At 39.7% G+C, this 17,795-nt stretch overlaps 1 protein-coding gene across 1 annotated transcript in view; it reads left to right on the forward strand.

The window, feature by feature from the left end:
- The window catches only part of PCYT1B (phosphate cytidylyltransferase 1B, choline), a 120,239-nt gene that overhangs the window by 86,341 nt on the left and 16,103 nt on the right, over window positions 1–17,795 (forward strand). The gene's annotated exons all lie outside the window — the stretch shown is intronic.

A 17,795-nucleotide genomic window follows, 5' to 3' on the forward strand; every position in this document is an offset into this window, starting at 1 on the left:
CTGAGGCCATGATCTGAATCTTAAAACTGAGACAGAAAACGTAGACAGGGTATCTTGCCTAAATTCTATATAGAATTCTGAGTGAAAATGACAGAAAGGGAAAAGAAAATTCTGGAAACTACCTTGTACTCCATTGGTATTTCTGCTGTGCGTGCACTTCCAGAGTAAATAACCAGTATTATCAGCAGAGTTAATGAGGGTTCTTTGAAAGAGATAGTTTTTTAAAAATTGAAGTATAGTTGATTTACAAGGTTGTGTTAATTACTGCTGTACAACAAAGTGATTGTTACACATATATATATACACACACATTCTTTTTTAAAATATTCTTTATGGTTTATCATAAGATACTGAATATCTTTCTCTGTGCTATATACAGTAGGACTTGTTTATCCATTTTATGTATAAAAGCTTACGTCTGCTAATCCAAACCCCCACCCCCTTGGCAACTACTAGTCTGTTCTCTGTGTCTGTAATTCTGTTTCATAGATAGGCTCATTTGGGTTGTATTTTAGATTCTACATATAAGTGATATCATATGGTATTTGTCTTTCTGACTTATTTCACTTCATATGATAATCTCTAGTTGTATCCATGTTACTGCAAATGGCATTATTTCATTCTTTTGTAGGGCTGAGTAGTATTCCATTGTATATATGTACCACATCTTCTTTATCCATTCATCTATTGATGGACATTTAGGCTGTTTCCATGTCTTGGCTATTGTGAGTAGTGCTGCTATGAACATAGGGGTGCATGTATCTTTCTGAATTATAGTTTTGTCTGGATATGTGCTCAGGAGTGGGATTGGTAGATTGTATGGTAATTTTATTTTTAGTTTTCTGAGGAACCTCCATATTGTTTTTCACAGTGGCTGCACCAACTTACATTCCCACCAACAGTGAGGGAGGGTTCCCTTTTCTCCATACTGTCTCCAGCATTTATTGTTTGTAGATTGTTTGATGATGGCCATTCTGACTGGTGTGAGCTGATACCTCATTGTGGTTTTGATTTGCATTTCTCTAATCATTAGCAATGTTGAGCATCTTTTCATGTGCCTCTTCGCCATCTGTGTGTCTTTTTTGGAGAAATGTTCTATTTAGGTCTTCTGCCCATTTTTGGATTAGGTTTTTTTGTGTTATTGAGTTGTATGAGCTGTTTGCATATTTTGGAAATAAAGCCCTTGTCAGTTGCATCGTTTGCAAACATTTTCTCCCATTCTGCAGGTTGTCTTTTCATTTTATTTATGGTTTCCTTTGCTGTGCAAAGCTTATGAATTTGATTAGGTCTTGTTTGTTTGTTTATTTTTTTTTCATTTTGTTTTCATTTGTTTATTTTTGTTTTTATTTCTATTGCCTTGGTAGACTGACCTAAGAAAACATTGGTACAATTTATGTCAGAGAATGTTTGGCCTGTGAGCTCTTCTAGGAGTTTTATGGTGTCATGTCTTATGTTTAAGTCTTTCAGCCATTTTGAGTTTATTTTTGTGTATGGTGTGAGGGTGTCTTCTAACTTCATTGATTTGCACATGGCCGTCCAACTTTCCCAAGACCACTTGCTGAAGAGACTGTCTTTTCCCCCATTGTATATTCCTGCCTCCTTTGTCCAAGATCAATCAATATGTGTGTGGGTTTATTTCTGGGCTCTCTATTCTGTTCCATTGATCCATATGTCTGTTTTTGTGCCAGTGCCAGTCTGTTTTGATGACTGTAGCTTTGTAGTATTGTCTGAAGTTTGTGAAGGTTATGCCTCCTGATTTATTCCTTTTCTTCAGGATTGCTTTGGGTTTTCTGGGTTTTTTATGGTGCCACATAAATTTTAGGATTATTTGTTCTAGTTTTGTGAAAAATGTCATGGGAAATTTGAGGGGGATCACATTAAATCTGTAGATTGCTTTGGGTAGTATGACCATTTTAACAATATTAATTCTTCCAATCCAAGAGCATGAGATATCTGAGAGTTTTGAAGCTAACTTCCCTTTTAGAACAAAAAGGAATGATTCCTTTTTTTTGATTTCCCTGATTTTAAGTAGCCTAGATTTCCTATTATGACATGAGAAGTCTCTAACAAAATCCACTTCGGCTTAATTATTTTATTGATGGGTTGTCACTGCTGCCTCTCTGCTCATTTGAGCTGGTTCATTATAGGATTATCTAAAAGTAAAACACTCAATTAGTAACAGAAAAAAAAACAACGTTTGAGAAGTTAGAAGAGATGCTTTGCTTAAAGCCTAGCAGTCTCTAAGTGATTATAGAGGCAGCTGTCACAGGCCAACCATCTCTGGTTGGCTGAATCTGAGAGGGGTGGAGGGTTTTGCAAGGGGCTGCTTGAGCCCTTGATGACTTCTAGAAAGAGCCTGCAAGAGTGGAGGAGCTAAGGTTTGGGTTCCTTTTCATTTTCCCTGGGCTTCAGCTCAGTTCACTTTAATTCATAAGACATTGATTAATGCCCTTGTATGTGCATGGTACTAGGGAAGGACATGAGGATAAAGCACAGACCCTGTTCTCTGGGATTCCATGGTCTCTGCAACAAGGCTGAAATTTCTCATTAATCTAGTGTGTGCTTTAGTTAACATTTTTCACAACTGATTTTCAGGCTCTGAGGAAACAACTAGTGGTTTTTAAAAAACGAAACCATGTAGGCATTCATTTGCTTACAGGGATTCAGAAATGTGTCTCTGCGGAGAAGTGCTGGTATCGTACCTCAAGCGGGAGGATGTTTTCTCCACCTAGAGTGAGCAAAGGCAGGAGAAGGATATCATTTCATAGCACCTTGACAGATTCTAGTCGTTTCAGGCTCCCAGTGAAGGTGGAATAGTAGCTGGAATTGTACTAAGAGAACTTGGTGACAGCAAGCTGAAGTGATTTTTTAAAAAAATACATTATTTGTTGGCTGTGTTGGGTCTTCGTTGCTGCACACGGGTTTTCTCTAGTTGCGGTGAGCGGGGGCTACTCTTGGTTGTGGTGCGTGGGCTCCTCATTGCCGTGGCTTCTCTTGTTGTGGAGCACAGGCTCTAGGCACATGGGCTTCAGTAGTTGCAGCACATGGGCTCAATAGTCGTGGCTCATGGGCTTAGTTGCTCCACGGGATGTGGGATCTTCCTAGAGCAGGGACTGAACCCGTGTCCCCTGCATTAGCAGGCAGATTCTTAACCACTGCGCCACCTAGGAAGCCCTGAGGTGATTTTTAAGAAATGAAACCCAGCTAAGATACTGGAGGTTTTTCTTTTTAAAACTTGCTATTAGTGTCAAAACTGTTATTAACATTAATTTACCGTATCAGCCAGACTTAGATGTTACTCTTTTTCTGTTGACATTAAAAGTACAGGAATAGTTACAAGGATGTTAAGTGCCAAGATAAGTAATTTGCTTTTCATGAATATGCTATTATTATAATAATTCTTTATTTGTGGATTTGGGACTGGAATTAATTTCTTAAAATAGAGAATTTGCATTACCTGCCAATATAGTGCTGATACACATAACCCAAAACTGGAAAGGTACAAAATACAAGGTTTCATAGTACAAAATTTGGTACAACAGGTTTAATATGTAGCTTATAGTGGGTACTCCATAACTGTTTCTAGATTGAATGGATGGATGTGTGATGAAGACCTATTCACAGAACCTTCCAGCATCTGCAAAGGACATGGTAAGGCCTAAATCCTCCATGTCTATATTAATCTATATATCTGTGCTGTCTATAGATATCTGTATATCTGCATTGATAGATCAATAAACTCTTAGCCTTTCATTGCTTATGGTGCTGGACAGGCTTGGTTACAACTTAGTGTTTGGTGGCTCAATTTCAGTAGGCAGACTTGGTTTGCTTGGCCCTTAACAATGTTTAAAATTTTCTTTTAGGAAGGGCACAAACTCTCTAGTTTACTGTGTCCATACCATTCCCCACTCTTCCCTGCTGCCACCTTCTCTAACCTGACTTACACCTTTATGCTTCCCACCTGGCCTCAAGGAATATTCGTGTTTGTGCCTTGTGGTATAGAGCCTTTAAGTCTCCCCCAACTGACCTCATGTTTGGTATCAAGAACGAGGATATAAAATCCAAAACCTTACACTCCATCTCTAAGTGGAAGGCAGTGGTGGTGATGATGCTACTGTCTAGAAGTTATCAACTCTTTTTTACATAGTCCTTTTATGTCCACTCTACCCATTTTAACCACATAAGAGGGTAATATTATAGCTGTGTTATAAAGAAACAAAGGTCTAGAAAAATTATGAACCTTTCTGATGGTCTCATATGAGTTTGGAGGTAGTGGGATGGAGCCTGGGGCCAAGCCTTTCTCTAGGCCAGCACTGGATCCTTCATGATAGAAATGTCCATGGGATGCAGTCACTTTGTTTCACTCTCCTTTAGCCAGGGTGTGTCACTGTGGAGAAAACTGGGGTCTTCCAAAACCCCTCCTCTAAGGCTTTGTGACAAAGCCCGCTGCCAAAATGGCATATTAGGTCAAGTCATCTAGATTCAGGACAGGGACTGTTGGCTTTCTTCCTAAGCAAGAAGAAATCATGGTATCCGTGGCTGTGTTCGTTATTAGAGTGTAATAAATTACTCTAAAACTTAGTGACTTAAAGACAAACATTATCTCACATAGTTTCTGAAGGTCAGGAAGCAGTGTAGCTGGATGGTTATGACTTGGGGTCTTGTTTTGAAGTTGGCAGTCAAGATGTCAGCTGGAGCTGCAGTCATTTGGGGCTGGAGGATCCTCTTCCACACTCACTCATATGACTGTCGACTGGATGGATACCTCAGTTCCTCGCTACGTGGGTCTTTCCACAAGGCTGCGCAAGTGTTCTCACGACATGGCAGCTGGCTTCCTCTAGAGGGAGTGAGAGGGAGAGAGTTCAAGAAAAAAAAGCTGTAGTTTTTTTATGATCTAATATCAGAAGTGACAAAGTATCACTCCTGCTGTCTTCCGTTGCTTACATAGACTAATTCTGGTATATTTTGGAAGGACACTACACAAGGATGTGAGTATCAGCAGGTGGGGCCACCTTGGCAGTTGGCTACCACCATTGCTTTTGAGAATTTGAAGCAAGCAATCTAGTTTTCAATCGCTATAATAGATTCTCCGTCCCCATTTATTCAGTCTGATGGGTAGATTTTCAGAGCCCAGTATGTTAATTTTCCATCTCATCATCTACCACTCTACTTAGTTAACTCTTTGCTTGATTCTTGTAACTAGTTTGACTCATACTCAGAAGAGAGAGCCTGTAGCCCAACCAGAGCTGCAAAGGGAAGCCTTCCCAACAGAGACTTGGTATTACCTCTCTTTGGAGGATGTGTCTCTGAAAGACCATCTCAAGGGAGGGGGTCTTGAGTAGGTAAAATTTGAAGCTTTGTTCTATGTTGGAGGCAACACTGTTCATTTCCAAGATCTTGAGGGTCAAGAAGCCAGGATCAGGGGATGCTGACTTCCTAGTGAAACTTCATGTCCGCTCTGGGAATTCAAGCATTTCAAACAAAAATAACATTCTATTTAAACATTAGTACTGCAACCACATATGCTGTTTTTTAAAATATTATGTATCATTTTGAATGATCTGCCATTATACTCATCCATTGACTCGGAAAATAGAATCATTTCCTGCTTGAAGTGAAAATGGATCTATTCGATTTTACCATGTGAACATAAACCCTTTCCTGGAGCAACAGGAGACAGTGACCTTAAATCAGGTACAAGTTTTTGGTTCTTGCTAGACCACAGACTCACTCAGCCTCAATCCAGTCAGTCTCGTGGATCTGTAATTTGCCATCTGATATGAGATTACTTTAAAAAAACCTTGATGGTGTGTTCATTTTTTTTTTAAGAAAAAACATTTACATTATATGAGGTCCAATGCTAATTTTTTCAAACAGTACTAAAAAGACAAAATTCAGCATTTTAACCTTTTTAAAGTGTACAGTTCAGTGGTATTAAATACATTCACATTGCTTTCCAACAACCACCATCCATTTCCAGAATTTTTTTATCATCCCATATTAAAACTATGTACCCATTAAATAGTAACTTCACATTACCCCACTCCCCCCACCCAGTCCTTGGGAAGCATCCCTTTACTTTCTGTCTCTATCAATTTGACTATTCTAGGTACCTCATAAGTAGAATCATACAGTATTTGTTCTTTTGTGTATGGCTTCTTTCACTTACTCTAATGTCTTCAAGGTTCAACCAACATTACAGCATGTGTCAGAATTTCATTCTTTTTTAAAGCTGAACAATATCCCATTGTGAAAGAGTTTATGTAAGAGAGACTTATTTACTCATGTTAAAGCACTGGCTTGAGGGGCAGGCATCTAATTTGACACACTTCTTAGGGACCTGCAGGTTACTCTCCAGGGATGGAGGCTGGTGGCTGCCATCTTTGTGTTTTCCCTCTGCCTCGTTTCAGCTCACTTGCCTGTCACTTCCTGAAAGGAGCTTGTACCCTCCTTTGGCAGCCTGATTTTTGTGGCTGCCACCCATGAGATAGCTCTAGATCACCTGGATCTGGTGGCCAGTGGGGCTTATGCTCAAGAATCCCACAGGACTGTAACCAATGGAAAAGACTTCCCAACCAAGTACCATGCACAGGACACAGCAAGAGGCAACAGACCCAGGAGCCCAGTCGTTCTGTGAAAGTAGCCTATTTGCTTCTCCTGGAGCTGTGGCATGAGGGGCAGACTTCTGATGTGGCACATATCTAGGCACCTACTGAAGTGTACTCCAAAGTCAGAGGCCAGGAGATGCCATCTCTGTGTTCTCCTTCTGCCTCATACCAGGTCACCAGTAGCTACCAGAAAGGAGCTCATACACTGATCTGGTACCCTGATTTTTGTGACTGCCACCCAGGGGACACACTTAGATCACCTGGCTCTGGTGAACAGCAGGACTCTACAGGACTATATGTATTTTCATACTTTAAAAGCTGCTGCCTTAGGATCTGGCTTCCAATCAGTCTGAATCTAGGTGCTGACAGATCCTCCTCTTGGGACACTGACAGGTCTTGGCACACCGTTAATCACTAAAAATAAAAAGGGCTGCTTGGATAATGCCAACAGCTTGAGAGACAACCAAGAGCTAGGGCAGGATTGAACAATAAGCTTCATCTCCTGCATGAGGCTACTCCTGCAAGACTGGGAGAGATAGCTATTTTGTTTCATGCATAGAAACCAACATGGAATGTCAAAGAAAATAAAGAAACCAAGGAATATGTTCCAAATGAAAGAACAAGATAAAACCTCCTTCATGATACACGTAAGCAACTTCCCTGTTCAAGAGTTCAAAATAATGGTCATAAAGCTGTTCATGGAACTTGGGAAAAGAATGAATACAGTAGTAACTTCAACAAAGAGAAAAATGTAAGGAAGTACGAAATTGAAATCACAGAGCTGAAGAATACAATAAATGAACTGAAAAATACACTAGAGGGATTCAACAGCAGACTGTATGAAGCTGAAGAAAAGATCAGTGAATGTGTAGACAGGGCAGTGGAACTCACCCCAATCAGAGCAGAAAAAGGAAAAAAGAATGAAAAAATGTGAAAATTGCTTAAGGGACTTACAGGATAATATCAAGCCAACCAAAATTCATATTATAAGGGTCCCAGAAGGAGAAGCAAGAGAGAAAGGGGCTGAAAACTTCCCTAACCTTGGGAAGAAAACAGAGACCCAGAGCCAGGAAGCCAAGGGAGTTCCAAATAAGATGAATGGAAAGATCTACACCAAGACACGTTATAATTCAAATGTCAAATATTCAAGATGAGAGAATCTTAAAAGCAGGAAGAGAAAAACAACTCGTCATATACAAGGGAACCTCCATAAAACTATCAGCACATTTGCAGGAGAAACTTTGCAGGCCAGAAGGGAATGGCAGGACATATTCCAAGTGCTGAAAGAAAAAACTTCCGACCAAGAATACTCCACTGGGTGAAGCTGTCATTCAGAATTGAAGGAAAGAAAGTTTTCTAGACAAGCAAAAGCTAAAGGAGCTCATCATCACGAAACCAGCCTTATGAGAAATGTTAGAGGGACTTCTTTAGGCTGAAAAGAAAAGGTGCTGATTAGTAACAGGAAAATGTATAAAAGTGTAAATCTCACTGGTAAAGGTAAATATGTAACAAAATTAAGAATAATGTTGGGGACTTCCTAGGTGGTGCAGTGGGTAAGAATCCGCCTGCCAATGCAGGGGACATGGGTTCAAGCCCTGCCCCAGGAAGATCCCACATGCCACAGAGCAATTAAGCCTGTGTGCCACAACTATTGAGCCTGCACTTTAGAGCCTGTGTGCCACAACTATTGAGCCCATGTGCTGCAACTACTGAAGCCCATGCGCCTAGAGCCCATGCTCTGCAACAAGAGAGGCCACCTCAATGAGAAGCCCACGCACCACAACGAAGAGTAGCCCCCACTCACCGCAACTAGAGAAAGCCTGTGTGCAGCAACGAAGACCCAACACAGTCAATAAAATAAATTTATTAAAAAAAAGAAGAAGAAGAATGTTGGGAATGGGAAAGATGGCAGCGACGTAGAAGGATGGGGCATGCACCCCTCTCCACAGATGCATGAGGAATACACCAAAAGACGCAATAATTCCCACAGAGAACCAGCTGAACACCAGCAAATGACCGCCGACACCAGAAAGGACTGCAAAGATCCCGACATAACTGGGTAGGACAGAGGGAAAAAAAATAAAGGAGAAAGGAGGAGAAGGAAAGAGATGGGTTCCACACCCTGGGGTGGGGAGATCTGAAACAGAGGGGAGATTGCCAAATCTGGGGAAACATCCCTTATCTGATGGGGAAACCCCTTCTCCAATGGGGAATTTCCCTCAGAAGGGAGGCATTTGGGACTGTTCAAAGAGGGTGAAGCAGCTGAGCTGTGGCAGACGGGAAAGAGTGAGAAACACATAGAGGGTCCATACCATGGCTTGGCGTGTCTGGACTGAGACATCGGTTCACAGCTGAACAGGGGGTCTGGGAGCTGGAACATGGGACCCAGAGAACTGGTTCAGAGTGAGAGACATCATTGGCAGTGGGGAGACGGACTGAGAGGACAGGAGGGAAGAAATCCGCAGCGGAGAGTGCCTACCACAGAAAGCTGCATGGCCATAGTGGTGGCTTGATACTGCTGACTCACAAGCAGGGGGAGGAGCTGCAGGTGTAGGCTCTCGGCACCTGTGACAGACAAAGGAAGGACCCCTCTGGGCCTGGCTAATGCACTCAGGGATAACAAAGGCACCCAAGCAGGGCTGGCCTAGAGTGCCTGCAGCCGAGGGCCAAAAGTCTGCAGAGTGGCCCAGCTCTGGAGACATTCTGTTTATACCTGAGCCACCAGTGTCCCTCAGCAACAGGCACTGCCACAGCCTACTGAGCCACCACGACCCAGGCAGGGTGCCCCAGTGGAGTCATAGCAGGAGAGAGGAGCCGCGGTTGGAGTCACTCTCTGCCTGAGCCTTCCAAGCTGCCGTGACCCAGGCAGGGCGCCACTGCTCACTCACTCCCAGGGGAAGGAGCCACTATTGTACCCTCTCTCTCCCCACACACCAGCACTTACAAACGAACAATAAAGGAAGCTCTGCTAGTTGCAGAGTAATACAAAAAGCCGAAGGCAGGTAGAAGGACACTTACAGCTGAGACCCCAAGAAAACAGAAATATTAATTCTATTGATCTGGTCCATTCTTGGCTCAGTTCTTTTTTTCTTTCTTTTTTTTTCTTAATTATGATCTTAGTCCTAAGGGATCTACACATTTTATGACATTTTTTATTCTATTTTTTTATTCTATTTTTTAAGCCTTTTTATATACTTCTATTTCTAGCTAAGTTTTCTGTAGTGCTGACTGTATCTTTCCTACCTACTTTTCATCTCTATCTTTTATACATTTCTATTTCTTTTTCTTTTCATATTTCCAGTCACACTACACTCTTCTGTTGCCCTGTCTTCTATCCCTTTTTAGTTTCTTTTATCTCAATATACTTATAAGCAATATTATCAGTCTGCTCTGTTTCCCTGCTTTATTCTCCAGATGACACACTGCTTTGGTTTTTATTCTTAGGTTTTGTCTTTATCTTAGTTCTAAGTATAATTGTCTTGATTTCATTCTGAGAATCTTCAGTCTGTCTGGTGGTACTCTAGCTCTTTATTATATTTGATCCTAGCTTTCAAAATCTCCCTGGATTTGTGTTTGTGTGTGGGTGTTTTTCATTTGTTTTGTTTTGTTTTTTTGGTTTTGAATTTCTGTTTTCTCTTTGATTGTCTGATGGCATAATGGGGTTCTTCTGTCAGGTCTTTCTAGTGCATTATGTTATACTGGATTCAGTACTTGTGTGTCTTATACATGTATGTGTTTCCTTGACTTACTATTTGTTTGACTCAACACTCTGCCATTAGTCTGGGGCTTGGACAGTCTTCTTGAAACCCCTTTATTGCCGGGACAAGCAACCTCTGAAGTCTGGACTACTCCATCAGAAGTCAAGTAGCAGGCTCTGGGGAGGGAGCACTGAATCCAGGATGCTAGACTACTAGGGAGTCCTCAGACACAGGGAAGATTAACTGCAGAGAACTCTCACAGAGCCCTGTATCAGAGTCTAAGACTTGGCTTCATCCAACTGTCTGCAACTGCCAGTGCTGGACATCTCACACCAAACTACAAACAAGACAGGAAAACAGACCCACCCATCAGCACAAAGATTACCTAAAGCCATATTAACCTCACAGATACCCTAAAGCACACCACCTGACATGGCCCTGCTCATCAGAGAGAAAAGACACACAGCCACACAGCAGAAAGCAGACACAAGACCCCCCCACCAGGAAGCCTACTCAAGACACAGGACAAACCCCACCACAGGGGGCAGAGGGCAGAAACAAGGAATTACTACTAGGCAGCATAGGGAAAGGAGACAGCAAATCCTATAAATTAGACAAAATGAGAAAACAAAGAAACAGCATGCAGGCAAAGGAGCAGGAAAAAAACCCACAAGACCAAATAAATGAAGAGGAAATAGGAAAATTGCCTGAAAAAGAATTCAGGGTAATGGTAGTAAAGATGATCCAAAATCTCGATAACAAAATACAGAAAATACAAGAAACAGTTAATAAGGACACAGAAGATCTAAAGAGCAAACAAACAGTAATGGACAACAAAAGAACCCAAATTAAAAATACTCTAGATGGTATAACCAGCAGAATAACTGAGGCAGAAGAACAAATAAGTGAGTTGGAAGACAGAACAGGGAAAATAACTGCCACAGAGCAGGAAAGAGAAAAAAGAATAAAAAGAAAGGAAGACAGTCTCAGAGACCTTGGTGACAACATTAAGCACACCAACATTCAAATCATAGGCATTCCAGAAGAAGAAGAAAAACAGAAAGGGTCTGAGAAAATATCTGAAGAGGTTATAGTGGAAAACGTCCCCAACATGGAAAAGGAAATAATCAAGTCCAAGAAGCAGAGAGAGTCCCATACAGAATAAAGCCAAGGAGAAATACACCGAGGCACACATTAGTCAAACTAATGACAAACACAAAGAAAAAATATTAAAAGCAGCAAGAGAAAAGCAACAAATAACATATAAGGGAAAACCCATAAGGATAACAGCTGATCTTTCTGCAGAAACTCTGCAGACCAGAAGGGAGTGGCAGGATATACTGAAAGTCCTGAGAGAGAAAAACCTACAGCCAAGAATCCTCTACCCAGCAAGAATCTCATTCATATTTGAAGAAGAAATCAAAAGCTTTAGAGACAAGCAAAAGTTAAGAGAATTCAGCACCACCAAACCATCCTTACAACAATTGCTTAAGGAACTTTTTTAAGTAGGAAACACAAGAGAAGGAAAAGACCTCCAAAAACAAACCCAAAACAATTAAGAAAATGGTAATCAGAACACATATGTCAATAATCACCTTAAATGTAAATGGATTAAATGCTCCAACCAAAAGACACAGACAGGCTGAATGGATACAAAAACAAGACCCTTCTATATGCTGCCTACAAGAAACCCACTTCAGAGCAAGGGACACATATAGACTGAAAGGAAAGGGATGGAAAAAGATATTCCATGCAAATGGAAGTCAAAAGAAAGCTGGACTAGCAATACTCATATCAGACAAATTAGACTTGAAAGACTATTCCAAGAGACAAGGAAGGACACTCCATAGTGATCAGGGGATCCATCCAAGAAGAACATATAGCAATTGTAAATATCTATGCACCCAACATAGGAGCACCTCAATACATAAGGCAAACACCAACAGTTGTAAAAGGGGACATCGAGAGTAACACAATAATAGTAGGAGACTTGAACACCCCACTTACATCAGTGGACAGATCATCCAAACAGAAAATAAATAAGGACACACAAGCTTTAAATGACACATTAGACCATCTCCACTTAATTGATATTTATAGGACATTCCATCCAAAAATGACAGACTACACTTTCTTCTCAAGTGCATATGGAACATTTTCCAGGATAGATCACATCTTAGGTCACAAATCAAGCCTCAGTAAATTCAAGAAAATTGAAATCATATCAAGCATCTTCTCTGACCACAATGCCATGAGACTAGATATCAATTACAGGAAAAAAACTGCAAAAAATACAACCACATGGAAGCTAAACAATACGCTATTAAACAACCAAGAAATCACTAAAGAAATCAAATAGGGAATAAAAAAAATCTAGAAACAAATGACAATGAAAACACAACAACCCAAAACCTATGGGATGCAGCAAAAGCAGTTCTAAGAGGGAAGTTTATAGCAATACAGTCCTACCTTAAGAAACAAGAAAAATATCAAATAAACAACCTAACCTTACACCTAAAACAATTAGAGAGAGAACAAAGAAACCCCAAAGTGAGCAGAAGGAAAGAAATCATAAAGATCAGATCCAAAATAAATGAAAAAGAAAGGAAGGAAACAATAGCAAAGATCAATGAAACTAAAAGTTGGTTCTTTGAGAAGATAAACAAAATTGATAATCCATTAGCTAGACTCATCAGGAAAAAAAGGGAGAAGACACAAATCAACAGAATTAGAAATGAAAAAGGAGAAGTAACAACGGACACCTCAGAAATACAAAAGATCATGAGAGACTACTACAAGCAACTATATGCCAATAAATTGATAACCTAGAAGAAATGGATAAATTCTTAGATAAATACAATCTTCCAAGACTGAACCAGGAAGAAATAGAAACTATGAACAGACCAATCACAAGTACGGAAATTGAGACTGTGATTAAAAATCTCCCAACAAACAAAAGCCCAGGGCCAGATGGCTTCACAGGCAAATTCTATCAAACATTTAGAGAAGAGCTAACACCAATCCTTCTCAAACTCTTCCAAAATAGAGCAGAAGGAGGAACACTCCCAAACTCATTCTATGAGGCCACCATCACCCTGATACCAAAACCAGGCAAAGATGTCACAAAAGAAGAACATTACAGGCAAATATCACTGATGAACATAGCTAGTATTTTGTTGAGGATTTTTGCATCTAACAGAATCCAACAGCACAGTAAAAAGATCATACACCATGATCAAGTGGGGTTTATCCCTGGGATGCAAGGATTCTTCAATATACACAAATCAATCAACATGATACCTCATATCAACAAATTGAAGGATAAAAACCATATGATAATCTCAATAGATGCAGGAAAAGCTTTTGACAAAATTCAACATCCATTTATGATAAAAGCTCTCCAGAAAATGGGCATAGAAGGAAATTACATCAACATAATAAGAGCCATATATGACAAACCAACAGCAAACATTGTTCTAAACGGTGAAAAGCTGAAAGCATTCCCTCTAAGAACAGGAACAAGACAAGGGTGCCCACTCTCACCATTATTATTCAACATAGTTTTGGAAGTTTGAGCCACAGCAATCAGAGAAGAAAATGAAATAAAAGGAATCCAAATTGGAAAAGAAGTAAAATTGTCACTCTTTGCAGATGACATGATATTATACATAGAAAACCCTAAAGACTCTACCAGAAAACTGCTATCACTAATCGATGGATTCAGTAAAGTAACAGGATACAAAATTAATGCGCAGAAATCTCTTGCATTCCTATGCACTAACAATGGAAGAGCAGAAAGAGAAATTAAGGAAACTCTCCCATTTACCGTTGCAACAAAAAGAATAAAATACCCAGGAATAAACCTGCCTAAGGAGGCAAAAGATCTGTATGCAGAAAACTATAAGAGACTGATGAAAGAAATCAAAGATGATACAAACAGATGGAGAGACATACCATGTTCTTGGCTTGGAAGAATTAACATTGTGAAAATGACTGCACTACCCAAAGCAATTTACAGATTCAACGCAATCCCTATCAAATTACCAACGGCACTTTTCACAGAACTAGAACAAAATCTTATGATTTGTATGGAAATGCAAAAGACCCCGAATAGCCAATGCAGTCATGAGAAGGAAAGATGGAGCTGGTAGAATTAGGCTTCCTGACTTCAAACTATACTACAAGGCCACAGTGATCAAGACAGTATGGTACTGGCACAAAAACAGAAAGGAAGATCAATGGAACAGAATAGAGAACTCAGAGGTAAATGCAAGCACATATGGGAACCTTATCTTTGACAAAGGAGGCAAGGCTATACAATGGAAAAAAGACAGCCTCATCAATAAGTGGTGCTGGGAAAAGTGGACAGCTACATGTCAAAGAATGAAATTAGAACACTTCCTAACACCATACACAAAAATAAACTCAAAATGGATTCAAGACCTAAATGTAAGGCCAGACACTATAAAACTCCTAGAGGAAAACATAGGCAGAACACTCTATGACATCCATCAAAGCAAGATCCTTTTTGACCTGCCTCCTAGGATAATGGAAATAAAATCAAGAATAAACAAATGGGACCTAATGAGACTTAAAAGCTTTTGCACAGCAAAAGAAACCATAAACAAGAGAAGAAGACAACCCTTAGAATGGGAGAAAATACTTCCCAATGAAGCAATGGACAAAGGATTAATCTCCAAAATATACAAGCAGCTCATGCAGCTTCATACCATAAAAGCAAATAACCCAATCCACAAATGGGCGGAAGACCTAAATAGAGATGTCTCCAAAGACGACATACAGATGGCCAACAAACACATGCAAGGATGCTCCACATCACTAATCATTAGAGAAATGCAAGTCAAAGCCACAATGAGGTATCACCTCACACCAGTCAGAATGGCCATCATGAAACAATGTAGAAACAATAAATGTTGGAGAGGGTGTGGAGAAAAGGGAACTCTCCTGCACTGTTGGTGGGAGCCACTATGGAAAACAGTTAGGAGGTTCCTTAAAAAACTACAAATAGAACTACCATATGATCCAGTAATTTCACTCCTGGGCATATACCCAGAAAAAACCATAATCCAAAAAGAAACATGTACCACAATGTTCACTGCAGCACTATTTACAATAGCCAGAACCTGGAAGCAACCTAAATGCCCATCAACAGATGAATGGATAAAGATGATGTGGCACATATATACAGTGGAATATTAGCCATAAAAAGGAGTGAAACTGAGTTATTTGTAGTGAGGTGGATGGACCTAGAGTCTGTCATACAGAGTGAAGTAAGACAGAAAGAGAAAAACAAATACTGTATGCTAAATCATATATATGGAATCTAAAAAAATGGTACTGATGAACCCAGTGACAGGACAAGAATAAGGATGCAGATGCAGAGAATGGACTGGAGGACACGGGGTTGGAGGGGAGGGGGCGAAGGGGAAGCTGGGACAAAGTGAGAGAGTAGCATAGACATATATATACTACCAACTGTAAAATAGATAGCTAGTGGGAAGTTGCTGTATAACTAAGGGAGATCAACTCAATGATGGATGATGCCTTAGAGGGCCTTGACTGGGAGAGCAGGAGGGAGTCATGGGAGGGAGGGAATATTGGGATATATGTATAAATACAGCTGATTCACTTTGGTGTACCTCAAAAGCTGGTACAAGAGTATAAAGCAATTATTTTACAATAAAGAGGTTGAAAAAAAACCCAGCTTTATTGGGGTATAATTGGCATACAATAAATTGTACATATTAAAAGTATACAATTTGATAAGTTTGTATTATATATAAATATAGTCACCATAATCAAGTTAGTAAATTCAAAAAAAAGAATAATGTTATAAAGGTGATGGATTAATCACTTATAAAGCTAGTATAAGGTTAAGACAGAGGAGTAAAAATAACTACAGTAATTAAGGGATACAGGAGATTAAAAGATGTAAAAGGTGACATCAAAAGCATCAGACACCTGGCAGGGGTTGGCAGGGAGTGTAAAAATGTAGAGCTTTAGAATGTATTCAAATTAAGTTTTTAACAAATTGAAACAGACTGTTATATACATTTTTATGTGTAAGCCTCATGGTAAGTACAAAGCAGAAACCTATAGTAGGTACACAAAAGATAAAGGAATCTAAGCATACACTAAAGAAAATAATCAAATCACAAAGCAAGAGAGCAGAAAGGAACAGAAAGAAAATAGAAAACAATTTACAAAATGGCATTATGTACATACCTATCAATAATTACTGTAAATGACTTAAATTCTCCAATTAAAAGTCAGTGTATAGGACTTCCTGGGTGGCACAGTGGTTAAGAATCTGCCAGCCAATGCAAGGGACATGGGTTCGATCCCTAGTCCCAGAAGATTCCACATGCTGTGGAGCAACTAAGCCCATGTGCAGCAACTACTGAAGCCCATGTGCCTAGAGACCATGCTCTACAACAAGAGAAGCCACTGTAACAAGGAGCCTGTTCCCCACAATGAAGAGTAGCCCCTGCTCTCCACAACTGGAGAAAGCCCGTGTGCTGCGCTGAAGACCCAACACAGCCAATAAATTAATTAATTAATTTAAAAAATGAAGCTGATATTTGATTCTTTTTTTTAAAAAAAAAAGTCAGTGTCTGAATGGATAAAAAAACATCTACATGCCACTTGTAAGACACTCACTTCAGATGTAAGGACGCAGACTTAAGGGAAGGGTTGGAAAAAGATATTCCATGCAAATGGAAACCAAAAGAAAGCTGGGGTAACTATACTTAGACAAAATAGACTTTAAAACAAAGACTGTAATAAGAGACAAAAACATTATGTAATGACCAAGGGGTCAATCGAACAATAGGATATAACATTTGTAAATATTTAGGCACCCAATATACGAGTACCAAAATGTATTAACAGACCCAAAGAAGGAAAGACAACAATACAGTAATAGTAGGGACCTTTAATATACTACTTTCAATGGACAGATCATCCAGACAGAATATCAGTACAGAAATTCAGCTTTAAATGACATATCAGATGGAGTAGATACCTAGAGAACAGTCCATCTAAAAGCAATAGAATATATATTCTTCTCAAGTGCACATGAAACATTCTCCAGGAGAGATCATATGTTAGGCCACAAAAGAAGCCTTAACAAATTTAAGAAGATTGAAATCATATCAAGCACTTTTCTAACTACAGTGGTATGAAACCAGAAATCGATTACAAGAAGAAAACTGGAAAATTCATAAATATGTGCAAATTAAACAGCGTGCTACTGAACAACCAATGAGTCAAAGAAGATATCAAAAAAGAAGTCAAAAAATACCTGGAGACAAATAAAAATGGAAATACAACACACCCAAACTTACAGGATTCAGCAAAAGCAGTTCTAAGAGGTAAGTTCATATCAATAAATGACTACATCAAGAAACAACAACAACAAAAGTCCTCAAACAACCTAACTTTACACTCCAAGGAATTAGGAAAAGAA

The sequence above is a fragment of the Hippopotamus amphibius genome, chromosome X (genome assembly GCF_030028045.1).
Source record: "Hippopotamus amphibius kiboko isolate mHipAmp2 chromosome X, mHipAmp2.hap2, whole genome shotgun sequence".
Taxonomy (NCBI): Eukaryota; Metazoa; Chordata; class Mammalia; order Artiodactyla; family Hippopotamidae; genus Hippopotamus; species Hippopotamus amphibius.